The 14,440-nt window shown below is 40.2% G+C and overlaps 1 long non-coding RNA gene across 1 annotated transcript in view; it reads left to right on the plus strand.

Annotated features, from left to right (window-relative positions):
• Positions 1 to 233: 233 nt before the first annotated feature.
• Positions 234 to 14,440, plus strand: part of LOC122791548 — a 55,542-nt gene continuing 41,335 nt past the window's right edge. The window contains exon 1 of the long non-coding RNA XR_006363165.1: positions 234 to 428. This is a non-coding gene — a long non-coding RNA (uncharacterized LOC122791548). The remainder of the gene's footprint in view (positions 429 to 14,440) is intronic.

Here is a 14,440-nt window from a genome sequence, read left to right on the forward strand (position 1 = left end):
CTGTAACACTAAAACAATATAAACTAATTAGTCTTACTTACAAACTATAGTTACATTTACCTTACATCTTAACCATTAGAGCTGTATTTATTCAAATATTTTTAGCAGTAACTAGCCAAATTTATAAATTTTCCATTAACAAAATACTGATGTGGGAGCAGCATATCAGAAAATCATATGGCAGTGAATTAACTAAATTAATTTTGTTTGTATATTGTAGAATTATTCCACTTAAGTTTGTGAAATTGTCACTAAACTGGAGAAACAAAAACTGCCTGACATTGAAACTTGTGACTGGTTATGTGTTTCACCTACAACTTCTCAAGGAAGAAGAAGATGAATTTGACCAGTGGCTGAGGATAATCAAATTACTGCATTTTAATCGTCTGGCATCTCAGAAGCCATCCTTTTCTGGTGTTAGTACAAAGGTGAGTATATCGTCATTGCTGCAACTAATTTCACTGAAGGAAAAGTCTGTGAATATGTTAGCACTATCTTACTTCAAGGAAGACTACTGAAATAAGTAACTACAGTTTGGGTGTTTTTGTTCAGCTCCTCTTGGCACTTCATCTGGACTTTGCAAGTAGTAAAATACTTTTGCATAACTAAGTAAGTACTTTATGGGTTAAGTTATAGAATGCACTGCTGCAGCCTTATATAATAAAAAAGAGACTGTTATAGGCTTCCAACAACACGAGGCAAATTCAGGGACAGTAAAGTCGTATGGTGAACAGTTAGCCACCAGTGGGATCCATGGTGTATATGCCTACAACAGCTTGTACACCTATCCTGTCCTAGTGCAACTCCCTGAATTCCCCTAGTGTCTCCCTCCTCTATTCCAGTAACTCCGTCTCCTTCTTTTTCATTCATTCTTTCTGGCACCTTCTCCATTAATTCATGAAACTCGGTTCACTGTTTTCAGAATTGTTGTTCATTGGTTGTTATTATCAATTACTTGAAGTTAATTGTTTCAACTGAAAGCTATCACTGCATGGTGGATAAGAAGAATATATTTGTAATTTCTACATTTAGAGTTGATCAATAATATTTTGCCAAAGTAATAGATTCTTTCACATCTGAAAATCTCATCTAATGTTGTGGTTTGCCAGATCACTAAATAACTGTAAGTATGGATGCCAGACAACCTCAAAGATGACTATAAGAAGTGTTTGTTTTTCTCATTATTAAAATCTGTATGGTTATATAGTTAAACACAGAGGTACTCTTCTCTAGAAGAAAAAAGCTATAAATGTCTTGACAAGATGAATGTTCAGATAAACAGTAATTTGACAATTAGGTCCAAGAGATTCCAGTCAATGAATGACAAATTGGTAAACTGAACTGCATGAATGAGAGGAGGAGGTACCAGAATGAATGAGGAGGAAAGAGAAGGTTTACTGCAATAGAGGCGATAGCACAGGAAAGAAAAGAAAACTTTTACATGGCATTTTGCCACCAGGGAAATTCAGGCAGTTGCACAAGGACAGCATGAATGAAACGCTGTTGTAGACATGTACGCCATGGATCCCTGTGGTGGCTAACTGTCCCCCATATGACTTTACTGTCCTGAATTTGTCTCATGTTATTGCCCTATCCTTCATAAAAGTTAAGCTTGTTGTTTTATGCACAGAGGATTTTTACTAGGCAAACAACCACAAGGGCCTTTGTAATCCTAGCTATGCATCCCAAATCTCTGACAAGTTCTGGTACCCTTTATAAGTGTAAGCAGTGATTTGGGAGATGAAACATTTACAAGCAGTGGCCTGGGAGATGAACCATTTACAGGCTGCCTATGTCCATTAGAGACATAGGTGCGAAACCAGTCTTAATGAAATTCTGAGGACTGCAGCTATTTATTTATTTTATTTATTTTACATTTGTTGACCAGGCTAGTCTAAATGGATGTATGTCCATTTTCAGTAGAGGCCCAGGGAGATAAGCTCCGAGGAAGCAAAATACAATCACTTACACAAAAAATTAATATGTACAATGAACATTGCAGGTACAGAACAGAGAAAAATCACAGAGGTCATTTGATTATAGCAAAGTGCTAAAATACACAGATAGAGTTAGTACAATACAAAGTTAGTTGCAATACAACATGTAAAAAGATAGCAGCTGAGTTATATAAAGTATTAGTAAACAAGTTGTGATAATGAAAAAGTAGGAGCTGTAATATGCAGTATAAGAGTAAAAGTAGTCTCCATTAATAAATTCTGAGGATGTGAGTAAAATATCTTGAAGGGCTAGGTCAGTTGTTTCTAAGAAAAGGAACAAGACTACTGAGAATAGGAGGGTAGGCATGTCCAAGTAAGAGCAGTAGTAGATCAGTCAGGTTTAGTACAGGGGCACAACCTGTGTGTTCTGAGGAAAAGTTTCAGGTTGTTTTTAAAGAGTGAAATAGAGGGAAGAGAGGAAAGTTTGCTAGGAAGAAGGTTCCAGGATTTTCCCACAAAATTAGAGAAGAAAGAGTCCCCAGCCCGGTTGTTTGATTTACAAATATTTACAAGAAGTTTATGTGATGAACGTAAGGTCTTTAGATTGTTGTAGGGGCACTAGGGACGGCTTGCACCTGTCACCCCTGGGCTCTCGGATATTGGCAAAGGCTCTTGCTACCCCCATAGTACCTTTTTTAGGCAAGGCTCAAAAGACAAACCCACCTCCATAGGTATCACAAGGGATAAGAAACTAAGAGTAATGCTACTCAATGCCAGAAGTCTAAACCTCAAGATGCACGCACTCGAAACTCTCCTTAGCATGGAGAACATCGATATCTGTGCAGTAATAGAAATCTGGTTCAAGGCTCCCGAGAGCACCCCAGCACTACCAGGTTATACCTCATACCATGCTTTTCGGCCCCAAAACTTGGACCGAACCACAAAAGGAGGGGGAGTATCAATATTCGTCAAAGATACCCACACCTCCAGGTTGGTGGCACAGCACGAAGCATCAGAGACTATCCATGTGCAACTAACAGTGGGTAAAACTGCCTTCCAGTTTATAGCCTGCTACAGACCACCCTCCCAAACCCAGGAACCCCACTCGGCCTTGCTGAGAACACTGGAAAATATGAAGGTCTCTCCAAACACCATTATATTGGGTGACTTCATCTACCCAAACATAGACTGGGAGCATTACTCTAGCTCCAACACCCTAGCCCAAAGGTTCGTAGAATTTATAAACTCAAATGCTATGGAACAACTTGTTACCACTCCCACAAGAGGGGAAAACATACTGGACCTGATCATCACCAACATGGGGACTCTATGCTCCAGACCAGAAGTGTATCCCTCACTGGTAAGATCAGACCATAAACTAATCTCACTGGATATTCACATCCCGACCCCACCCCCTGCCCAGAAAACCACAGTGAAAAACTTCTCTAAAGCAAATTTCACACTCCTCAAAACCGAGGTGGAATCCTTCAAAGCCCGGCGGCCTGTGGAAAAAACGGCCCAGACCGCAGAATCCTTTATAAATGCATTCTATGAACACCTTCAGGAATGCATGGATCATGCAATCCCTAATAAAACCAAGACCCAATCCTCCAAAGGCAGACATCCTGTCTGGTGGACCCCAGCCATAAACAAACTATACAATAGAAGGAGGAAGCTACTACATGATAGAGCAAAATCCCAAAAAGGGAAGGCATCTCTGATCAGTATTAGCAAAAAACTACGGGCACTCATAAAATCGTCTAAGGCCAGCTTCGAGAGAAAAATTGCACAGGACACTAAGGATAATCACAAGGCTTTCTTTATTTATGTTAGGAACCTGGGTGGGAATTCCCAAATATGCTCAGAATTAGTCCAAAATGACAAAAAATACACCGAACCCACAGACATTGCCGACATCCTAGCTAACAGGTTCAGCGCAAACTCCCCCCCCCCACCAAAAGGGCAAATATCTATCCCAGCAGAGTGCTGCCCCCCTGACATCTCAGATGCTCAGGTAAGAGCCGCCTCTCCAAAGCAAAAAACACAGCATCAACGGGACCAGACGGTGTCCCGGGCTGCGTCCTACATGAACTCCAAGAAGAGCTAAACCCAAACATAAAACTACTGTTCAATCTCAGCCTTACTACAGGATATGTACCCAAAGAGTGGTGTACAGCAACAGTGGTCCCTCTCCACAAAGGTGGTGCCTCAACGGATCCTGGAAACTATTGCCCCATAAGCCTGACTAGCTTGGTCTGCAAAGCTATGGAAAGGATCATCATGGACCTCATAAATAAAGATATTGGGGACCTACAGACACTGGATCCTACCCAGTTCAGCTTTGTTAAGGGCAGATCCTGCCTCTTAAACCTGGTCGATTTCTTTGAAACAGTCACCAAGGCCATTGACGTGGGGAAGGTGGACCACACAGCCTACCTAGACCTCGCAAAAGCCTTCGATACAATACCCCACTCGGGCATTATAGATAAGCTCACCAGCTTAAATATAAACCCCTATGTCACTAGATGGGTTGCAAACTGGCTCAAGGACAGAACCCACATGGTTAGAATTGCTGGAGCCATGTCAGACTCCAAACCAGTTACAAGTGGCATCCCACAAGGCTCAGTCCTGGGACCTCTCTTGTTCGGTATATATTTCTTGGAGGTACAGGCCAACACGGAAGGACTGTGGCTGACCAAGTTCGCAGATGACTGCAAACTGGGCGCCATAATCGACTCTCCAGCCGACACAAGCATCCTCCAAAAGGGCCTCATAGAAACAGGCAACTGGTGCCAGAGCCATGGCTTCAAGCTAAATGCCAAAAAGTGTATAGTCATCCCCTTTGGCAAAAACAAAGTGCCCACAAATTACCACATAGGTGGTAATCCATTAAGTACAGAAGAAGTAATTAGGGACCTGGGGACCCAAGTTGATAGCAATCTCTCATTTGACAACCACATGGCCAAAGTGGTTAGAAAAACATTTTATATAGCCCACCTAATCATGAAGGGATTCACATCTAGATCAGGGGAGGTCATCGTGCCTATTTACTCATCCCTCATCAGGCCCATAATTGAGTACAATGCCCCTTTTGGGATGTACCTTACCAGGCACCTGCAGCAACTGGAAAGACCCCAAAAGTATCTCACCAAGAGGATCAAAGGGCTCAAATAGATGCCATATGCTGCCCGGTTAAAGAAACTCCAGCTCTATTCAGTGGCATACCGCCTGCTCAGAGGTGATCTGTGCCTGACGTATAAAGCCATGTCCAACCCGGAATTAATGGACATGCTGCACCTTAGAAAATCCAAATCCTAACAAGCTACGTGCTTGAGAGACTTGAACCTCAGCACTGAAATAAATAGGACATGCTGGAGGGACAGATTCATAACCCAGAGGCTCCCTTCACTCTGGAATAAAATCCCAGTCCAGGTTAGGCAGAGTCCCTCATTGACTCTCTTCAAGAGGAATTTTGATGAGTGGATGGGAGATCGTAGGTTTACCCCGGGTATCACTTCTGTGTCACTGTTAGACAGAGGCACAGTATACTAACCTCAAAAAAGGGCATAGCAAAATTAATTTAAAATGGGTGGTGAAAGCCAAACACACTCTGGCTAGGCTTCTAAATGCCCTAGGGCAAATAGCCTAGTATGAACCTATGAACCTATAATGAGGGTCGATAGTATAGGTGTATTGGCAGGATGGTAGAGGGTTTTGTGGGCAGTGGTAAGTTGGTGGAATTTAAGCTGATTTTGTAATTCAAGCAATCCTAGTTGCTTTAGGTTAATACAGTGGTGGGTTCTGAAAAGGTTACCTGTAGCAAATCTGGCTATGTTATTGTAGGAGTGTTCCATTTTATTAAGGTTGTTTTTAAAGAGATTAGTATATATGGGTGAGGCATAGAGGAGAGTAGAAATTAGATGGGTGTGAGCAATAGTTATTCTAGCTGCAGGAAAGAGGAAGGGTTTGATCCTGTAGAGAGAGCCTAGTTTTCTTTTAACAGATTTTAGGGTATTGTTAATATGGGTGTCAAAGTTAAGGTTGTTATCTATGGTGATACCTAGTAGTTTGGTAGTTGGGTCTGGGGATATGGGAGTAGTGTTATTGGATGTTACTGTGAAGTCTATTGAGGGGGACTTACAAGTAGGGGTGAAAAGGAGGAGTTTAGTTTTTTGGGGGTTCAGAAGGAGGAAGTGTAGAGTAAACCATTGTTCAACTGTGTTAAAGACATTTTGGGTAAGGGAGTGCAGTTCAGATATGGATGTGGCTGAGCATATAAGTGTGGAATCATCTGCGTATTGTATGCATGTAGCTTGGGGGATTGCTAGGTGAAAGTTGTTGATAAAGAAAATAGGAGAGGTTCTAATATGGATCCTTGAGGGACACCTATGTTAATGGGCAGATGGGTTGATAGAGTGGGTTGATAGAGTGTTATGCCAAAGAACGGCCTGTTGTCCAAATGGGACTGGAACCATTTTATAGCTAATGTGTCTAGTGACAGAGATTTGAGGATATTTATAAGTATCTAGTGATTTACCATATCGAACGACTTAGACAGATCTATAAACAGTGCAGAGGAAAGCATATTGAGGTTACGTTTTTTGTTGATACAGTCAGTGAAGGAAAGGAGGGCAGTAGTAGTGCTGTGGGAAGGTCTGAAACCATGTTGAGAGTTGGAAAGTAAGTTATTTTGGATTAGGTGGTCTAGCAATTGTCTATGGATGCATTTTTTCATGATCTTTGCTAAGGGAGACAGTAGGGTAATGGGACGGTAATTGGAGAGTTCAGTAGAGTTACCTACCTTATGAAGGGGGATAATATGGGAGACCTTCCATATTGTAGGGATGTGTCCTTCATTGATGGTTCTATTAACCTAGTAGAGTCACCTTTTAGTCAGGTTGCTATTCGAACTACACAGTCACCAAATAGTGACTTCGTTACCTTTATAAAACCTTCACTGACTCAGCAAACTAGGGAGACCTCTTTATGCAATACTTTTATAACCACCTTTAGTAAAGATAGTGACCAACTTAGACTAATTTTCCATGAAAACTGGAGTTTCCTTTACAAGGACTCTTCCTTAATTGATAGAATTGGTCAGTCACCCAGAATTGTTTATAGAAGAGGCACAAATTTAAAAAGTTTTTTTGAAATTAAAAGCACTAAACCTACTTCTAGACTTACTGGAACCTTTATGTGTGGAGCATGTAGGATGTGTAAATATATAAAAACAGGTAATTCCTTTAGAGCACTGAACACATGTAAATTTTACATCAACCATAAGTTGAACTGTGAGTCTAAGAGTGTTGTTTATTTAGCTTCCTGCAACCTATGTCCGGCTTTCTACATAGGGAAAATGGACAGGTAGCTTCGTGAGAGAATTTACTAACACTCTTATGCAATCAGCAAAAATAAAACAGAAAATGCTTTAGCAAAACATATTTCATTAAATGGTGGACATAGTTTCACTTTCCAAGCTATAGACCAGGTACTTCCTGACATTAGAGGTGGCCCATATTCAGTACTATTAAAGGTACGAGAACTAGAATAGCAGTTAGCACTTAATGCTTTCTGCTTTCCTGGTTTGAATGAGGACTGCAATATTTCATGTTTGCTTAAATTAAGAAATCTTACACGATAGTGTATTTTCAGTGTTAACTTTTTAGTAATGATATTAATACGATCTTTGTATATTGTATACTGATTGCACTTTTTATTTGAAGTAGTATGGAAGTCTTAAGACTTACTTTAATAGTGTTAGAATTACTGTGCCTTTGCACCTTTAATTCACTGCTATCAGTCACATGATTTCATGCTACATAGTTTAAATGCTGTAGAAACTGTGTAACTGCTGTTTGTCTGTGTGTCTGAAGAAGTCACTTTACTTAAAGTGACGAAAACGTGAGAAAAACTTTTATTAAATTGACTTTACGTTAAAAAGAAAGTGTCTTTCGGGATCAACATTTTTTGCTGGCTACTGTTCTGTTTTGGATAGATTGGTTTTAAGCCTGATGATGTAGGTGAGTGAGTGGTCACTTACATCATTAGGGAGGGTTCCAGATTCATATGTTTGTGAATGGTTATTTATGAGAATCCAATCTAAGGTACTTTCTTTCTTATTAGGCTTGTTTATCCTGATAGGGAAGGTAATGATTTGTGAAAAACCAAAACGGTTAATATGGCTTGTAAGATGGGTACTGCTACAACACTTCCAGTCAGTGTTAAAATCACCTAGGATTATGGTTTCTTAGGGTAAATTTAGAGATAGCCAACAAAGAATATTCTCTATTGTAGTAATGTTATTACCAGGTGGAAGATAGGGACAGATAATATAAATGGATTTTAATTTGTTAAGTTGAAGCTTGGTAATAAGAATTTCAGTGTTGGAGTCTTGAGGTGGTTTACAGTTGTAGGTAGTAATTTGTAGCTCAAATTTAAAAAGGATTGCTATACCACCACCCTTTCTGTTTGTACAGTCAAGTCGCAAAATATTATAACCGGGTGATATGAATTCATTGTCTTTAGTTACAGGTTTTAACCAAGTTTCTGTTAAACAAAGAATATCAAAGGAGTAGAATTCTAGGAGAGCATGGAGTTGTGCAACTTTGTTATTAAAGCTACGTATGTTGAGGTGAGCTAATAAGAGTGAGTTAGGTGGTTTGGTAAGGGACTGGATAGTATGGGGGTTGGGGTTATGGCGTTGAGTGGTAGTAGCAGTTATTGGGCCTGGGTTTGGGTGAATGTCTCCATATTTTAAGAAGATGAGGAGTAGTGTTTGAAATCTAGGATTTGGGAATTTACTATATAGTGTTAGAGATTTTCTGTGATTGGTAGAGTCATATGTAATATGGGTTATCCTATGGTGTTTTGATAGTAGATAGCTGGGAGTACAGGTTATGTTAACATGGTAAATGAGAATAGGTAGAGAAGAAGAGGTAGCCTATTGGGGTGGAGAAGGTGTGAATATACTGGGTGTTCATAGGAGGTTAGCAGGTAAGCTAAACTTAGAGGTGGTAGAAGTGTAAGTATGAATAACCTCTGTAAGAGGGCTGGGGAGTGTAGCTTATACATCTGGAAGAGTATGTTGTTAGGTTCTTGTTAAAGGCTTGGAGGTATGCTAAGTGTGGAAGGAAATTGGAGGAGGGTGTGGTTAGGAAAATTGTGATAGGTAAGTAAAATGAGGATATTGGAGTTAATTAATAATGGTGAAGGGGTTGAGATAGGTAAAAGGGGGTGTGGTTAGATGGTATAAGAGTAGGACCCCTGGAGGTGGGTGGTATTTGGGGGTAGGGTAGGGGAGCAGAGTGAGCCCGCAGGGTGAACGGAGCGGGGCAAGAGTAAAAGGAGGTGAATGCAGCTGAGAAAGTATCAGCCACTGCTGTTAAAACAACAGGCAAGGAAATAAGTATTCAGTGTAAGTTACAAGCCTACTGTTGGTCTGGGCTTTGGGATGATGGGAGTTTGTATTTAAACAGGGTTACAGATAAAGTTTGTATTTAAACACGGTTAGGGATAGAGGGAAGGAGTAGTTATATAATCAACCTGTATTTAGTATGGGAATAAAAAATAAACCCAAAAGTAAAATCCTTAGGATAATATAAGTCGTCCAGCTATGTAGAGTTATAGTGGTAGATATTTGCACTTAGTGGTTGAAAGAGATATTAACCTGTGGGATTAGCAAGAGCAGATTCTATAATACAAAAAGAGGTTAAGTTAGGACTACAGGGGGGGAAAGTGGCCAAGGGTCTGCGATAGGCTGCTTAACATGCACACTCGGGAAGGCAGGCTAGTACACAATGGTGGTACAAAAGAATAATTTGTTCAGGTAAATTAGCCTTAAGCTACATACATTGGTAAGGTTCTGATTTTGGGATTTCTCTCCGAGAAAACCTTCTGTGAAGCCAGGCTAGCAGATAAAATTCATAGAAGTCTCCTGAGTTATGCAGGAGGGAAAAACCCATTTGGTTTGATGATGGGGTGGAGCACCCGAGGACAGTTAACTGTAAGACAGAGAGACAGAAGTGTTAGATAATCTAGTAGATGCAGGGAAAGTGCTATAGAGATGAGGCAGAAATATTGCTTTCTACAGGGGAGTAAAGTGTTAGTAAGGTCGTATAGAGAAAGTCTAGAGATAGATGTGGATAAATGGTATGAGAACAGGGACAGTAGATATTAATTAGTAAAAAGTAGAGAGCAAGTCATTTAAATAACTAATCCAATAAAAATAAGCAGTGCAAACATAATACTAGTACAACTTGTTCAGTAAAACACAAGGTTACATTAATCTTAGGTGTTGCACAGAGAAGCAGAGATATTAATCAAAGCATATTTAGTTGGTGATGTTTCATATGACATAGAATATCTACAAAGATAGTTTCATCTACAGTGCAATGTGCTTGTCAGCACTACAACAGAAATAAAAAAAACTAGCAGCTTATCAGCAAAAAAAGGCAGTAAGGCTATAGTAGGAGTTTTAATCTTAACTATGATTCAGGGAATGTCAGGAATCTTGATATGTTACGGATATTAATTAGCTATTGCTCACTTATGCTGTTTAACCCAAAACCGTCTTAATGCGTACCAGCCACAATGTGCTACAGTATGTCTGGAATAATTAAAAACTTTGTACATTTCTGTTTGTATATGTACCAATTAAAATAAATTTCTAATTCTGAATGGCTTTGTACATAATTAACTTAAGGAATGTGACCACAAGTGTATCACTTCCCCTCTGATTCTCCATTTGCTTTAAACTGTAAATGGAAAAAGCCAATTTACTTTCTACTGCCTATGTATGCTATTAAATCTATGTAGAAGGAATCTAACATACGCAATTCCAAATTTAATCTGCCTAGACTCTGTAAGTCATTTTCATTCTAAATGTGAATGCCGCTGACCTGTATGTTATTGTATTATATGTATGTTTTAATGGAATATGTTTTAATGGAGTATCAGCTCAGCAAAATCCTGCCCAGGTGTCCTGCAGAGTCCCTAGCACCAGAGAGAGAATTGGGAGACTTTGGATTGTTTAAGTATATTTTTTCTGTTTTTTCTTGCTGTTTATTGTTAATTCCGCCTAAACGCTCGGTTTCTGGCATTTATTGGTACTCTAGAAGCTTGTTTTCAACTGCATTTGTATTTATTTTGTGCCTGCACTTTAAAAAAGTCATTTTTGTCTTATATTGCATTATTTAATTGTATTTGGCTTCACACTCAAGTACAATAGCCGTTTCTATACTTTAAAAGTGTTTTTTTCTGTTGTATCTGTTATATTTTTGAAAGAAAAAACAAAAAAACAAAAAAAATCTTCCTATTTCCCACCTTTCCAAGCTAGAAAATTCCGGTTTTCAGATATTTGCTGATACCTGTACTGTGTTTAAGCTTCTGTGTTGCCCATACCTTACTTGGATAGAAGGAAGTTACTCTGTTCATCAGTGAGAGTGGGGAGCTTTGAACAGCCTACCTGTCCTTGGAGGAGTGGTTTCAGCCCAGAAATTGTAGTTTTATTGGCCATTGTAGGCTCATTTCTACCTCTTTTATCTTTCTGATATAAAAACCGCATTTGCACGGTTTTGCGCATAGCACAGTGGCGGTTAGCTACGGTTAAACTATTCCCAGCTGCACAGAGTCTGTTCTTCAGTTTTTCCCTTAGTACTAGCCAGTTTTTTCAGTTTTAGCACTCAAATCAGCACTTTCAGACCCGCACTTGCTCAAAAAATGACAGAAGCACTAATAAACTACAGTAATCAACCCCCCACATTTCTTGTAGGGAACAGTCAAACTACTCCCGCCCACCAGCTTAACAAGAAAAAGTTCCTCAACCCATTCAGACAAACTAGAAAAAGTTCTTCAACCCATTAAGGCATGTCCAAAGGCCAGTTCTCAGTGTATTCTCCTGTCCACCTGATGAATCTGGGCATCCTGAGGCAATGTCACAACTGCCTCATGTACACAGACAACCCTCTCCTCCTACCACGACACCAAAATCTGCAAGAGATGCATTTACATAGCCAAACTTGAGGCAAAGCTCTCTCCAGCCATGACTGGAATAGACAGTCAAGAGGAGAAGGTAACAACCTGCAATACTACACATCACAGACCCACCACAGGCTAGAAAAGCTCACCAGACTCTTCTACACTTTGCTGTGAAGGAAAGGTTAGTTTGCTTTTTATTTGTTGTATTTTATATTACTTTATTGCCTTTTTATATTTTGAATACTGTGATTTGTTTTCTTTACCTTGTGTTTTACTTGTATTCTGCTTTTAACTGCATATTAAAACTTCAAAAGAGACCACAGCTCTGTCTCTTGTGAGTCAGGCAGAAATTTTTTCCCCACCCACCTGCTTACTGTTGTGTTCTTAAATACCACTGTCTTTCTAGTTGCCTGCCTCTTATGTTAATTTGACCATATATCACATTTCCTCTCTGCTTTCACTGGCTTGTGTGAGTAAGTACAAAATTATCATTTTGTGAAATCACTCCCCTTCTACTATTTAAATTTATTGGCCATCCTAATGTATTCCACAGTACCAGAATACAAAAGTGACAACCCCTTTTCAATCTATCTTGCTGTTTTAAAAATAGTGACTCTCCACTAACACTTAACTTTTTAGACAGGTAAAACTTAAGTTACCTACTTTCACATCTAACTTATCTAGTGCACACTGCAGTGTTTAGGATAAACCATTTTTTTTCATCTTACCTTTAAGCATCCCTGTGACTAGCACTTGCTCTAATACCTGCTGGAAGCACTAGGAAGCCTTAAACTCATATAAGCACTCAACTCTCCTTGTTAATAAGGAGAAATTAATCATAGGCACTAAACAGCCTATAATTGCAAAGTACCTTGCTAAGGCAAGGCAAAACAGCTCCTGTACTTAGCACCAAACCAGGCATGTCCAAGGGTCAGCTTCCGATGATTTCTCCTGTCCACCTGGTGAATCTGGGCATACTGGGGCAATGCAGCAACTGCCTCATGTACGCAGACAACCCTCTCCTCCTACCACCCAACACTACAACCTGTGAGAAATGCACTTACATATACAAACGGGAAGCAAAGCTCTCTCCACCCAAGATTGTGCTAGAAAGTCAAGAGGAGAAGGTTAACACCCGCACTACACCTCAAGCAACACATAGCCCTTCTAAATCACACCACCAACACCCACACATAGCAACATTAAATCCACATATGTGGAGGCACTTAACTGTAACCTGCCCAAGCAACAAGGACCTCCGAAGCTGAAATGCAAACAAACACCAATCACAACCAAAGTGTCACATAGCTCACAACACCAGTGTGCCACCCAGCAACAGCCCCTAAGGCAAGTCAACATACATAATACTTTAGTCATAGGTGACTCTATAGTCAGGCACACTGATGTCCCACTCACCAGGCTGAACAAGGAGAAAATGACAGTCAGCTGCCTGTCAGGTGCCAGGATCCGTCAAATAATACATGCACTCAAGTCACTCCACAACAAGTACAAATATGACTCTGTCATTGTATATGTTGGAGTGAATGACTTGAGACATACCTTCCTGGACTACATGAAAAGACATGGAAGAGCTCTCAGATCATGTGGCCCAGGCAGGTATGATCCTAGCCCTGAGCAGCATCCTGTCTTTGCCCAGCATGATAACACAATATAAGGACAAAATGATTGACTTCAACAATTGGCTAAGCTTCTGGTGTCATTCAAAGGGGATTCAGTACAACTCTTACCACACTTTTCGGCCACCAAACCAGGACCGAAACACTAAAGGTGGAGGGGTGTCCATATTCACCAAGGATATTCACGCCACCAGGCTAGTTGCCCAACACAATGCATCTGAACTTCTCCAGGTGCAACTAACACTAGGTAAGACTGCAATCCAAATTGTAGCTTGCTACAGATCCCCCACCTTGCCCCAAGATTCTCACTACACCTTTCTAAACATATTGAAAAATATTAAGATACAACCAAACACCCTAATACTGGGTGATTTCAACTACCCTACCATTAACTGGGAAAACTACTCATGTACCAACACCTTTGCCCAACAGTTCTTGGAATTCATAAATTCCAACGCCCAAGATTAACTAATCCATAGTCCCACCTGGGGCTCCAATATCCTAGACCTGGTCATTACCAACATGGAAAATCGATGCTCCACACCTATGGTCACCCCCTCATTGGTCAGGTCTGACCATAAGCTAATCACCCTTAACATCCACATCCCACCCCCACCTCCCAGTAAGGAAACATCCATAAAAAACTTCTCCAAAGCTAACTTCATGCTGCTCAAGTCAGAAGTGACAAACTTCATGACACCCATGCAGATGGGAACTGAAAGTTTGACTGCTGAATCCTACACTAAGGCACTGTATGAACACATCCACTCATGCATGAATCATGCCATCCCAAATAGAACCAAGATGCTCTCCTCCAAAAAAAAGGAAGCCAATCTGGTGGTCCCCTGCCATAAACAAACTTTACAACAAAAGGAAGAAACTATTGCAGAA

Source organism: Protopterus annectens, chromosome 17.part0 (assembly GCF_019279795.1).
Source record: "Protopterus annectens isolate FY-2018-M chromosome 17.part0, PAN1.0, whole genome shotgun sequence".
Taxonomy (NCBI): Eukaryota; Metazoa; Chordata; order Ceratodontiformes; family Protopteridae; genus Protopterus; species Protopterus annectens.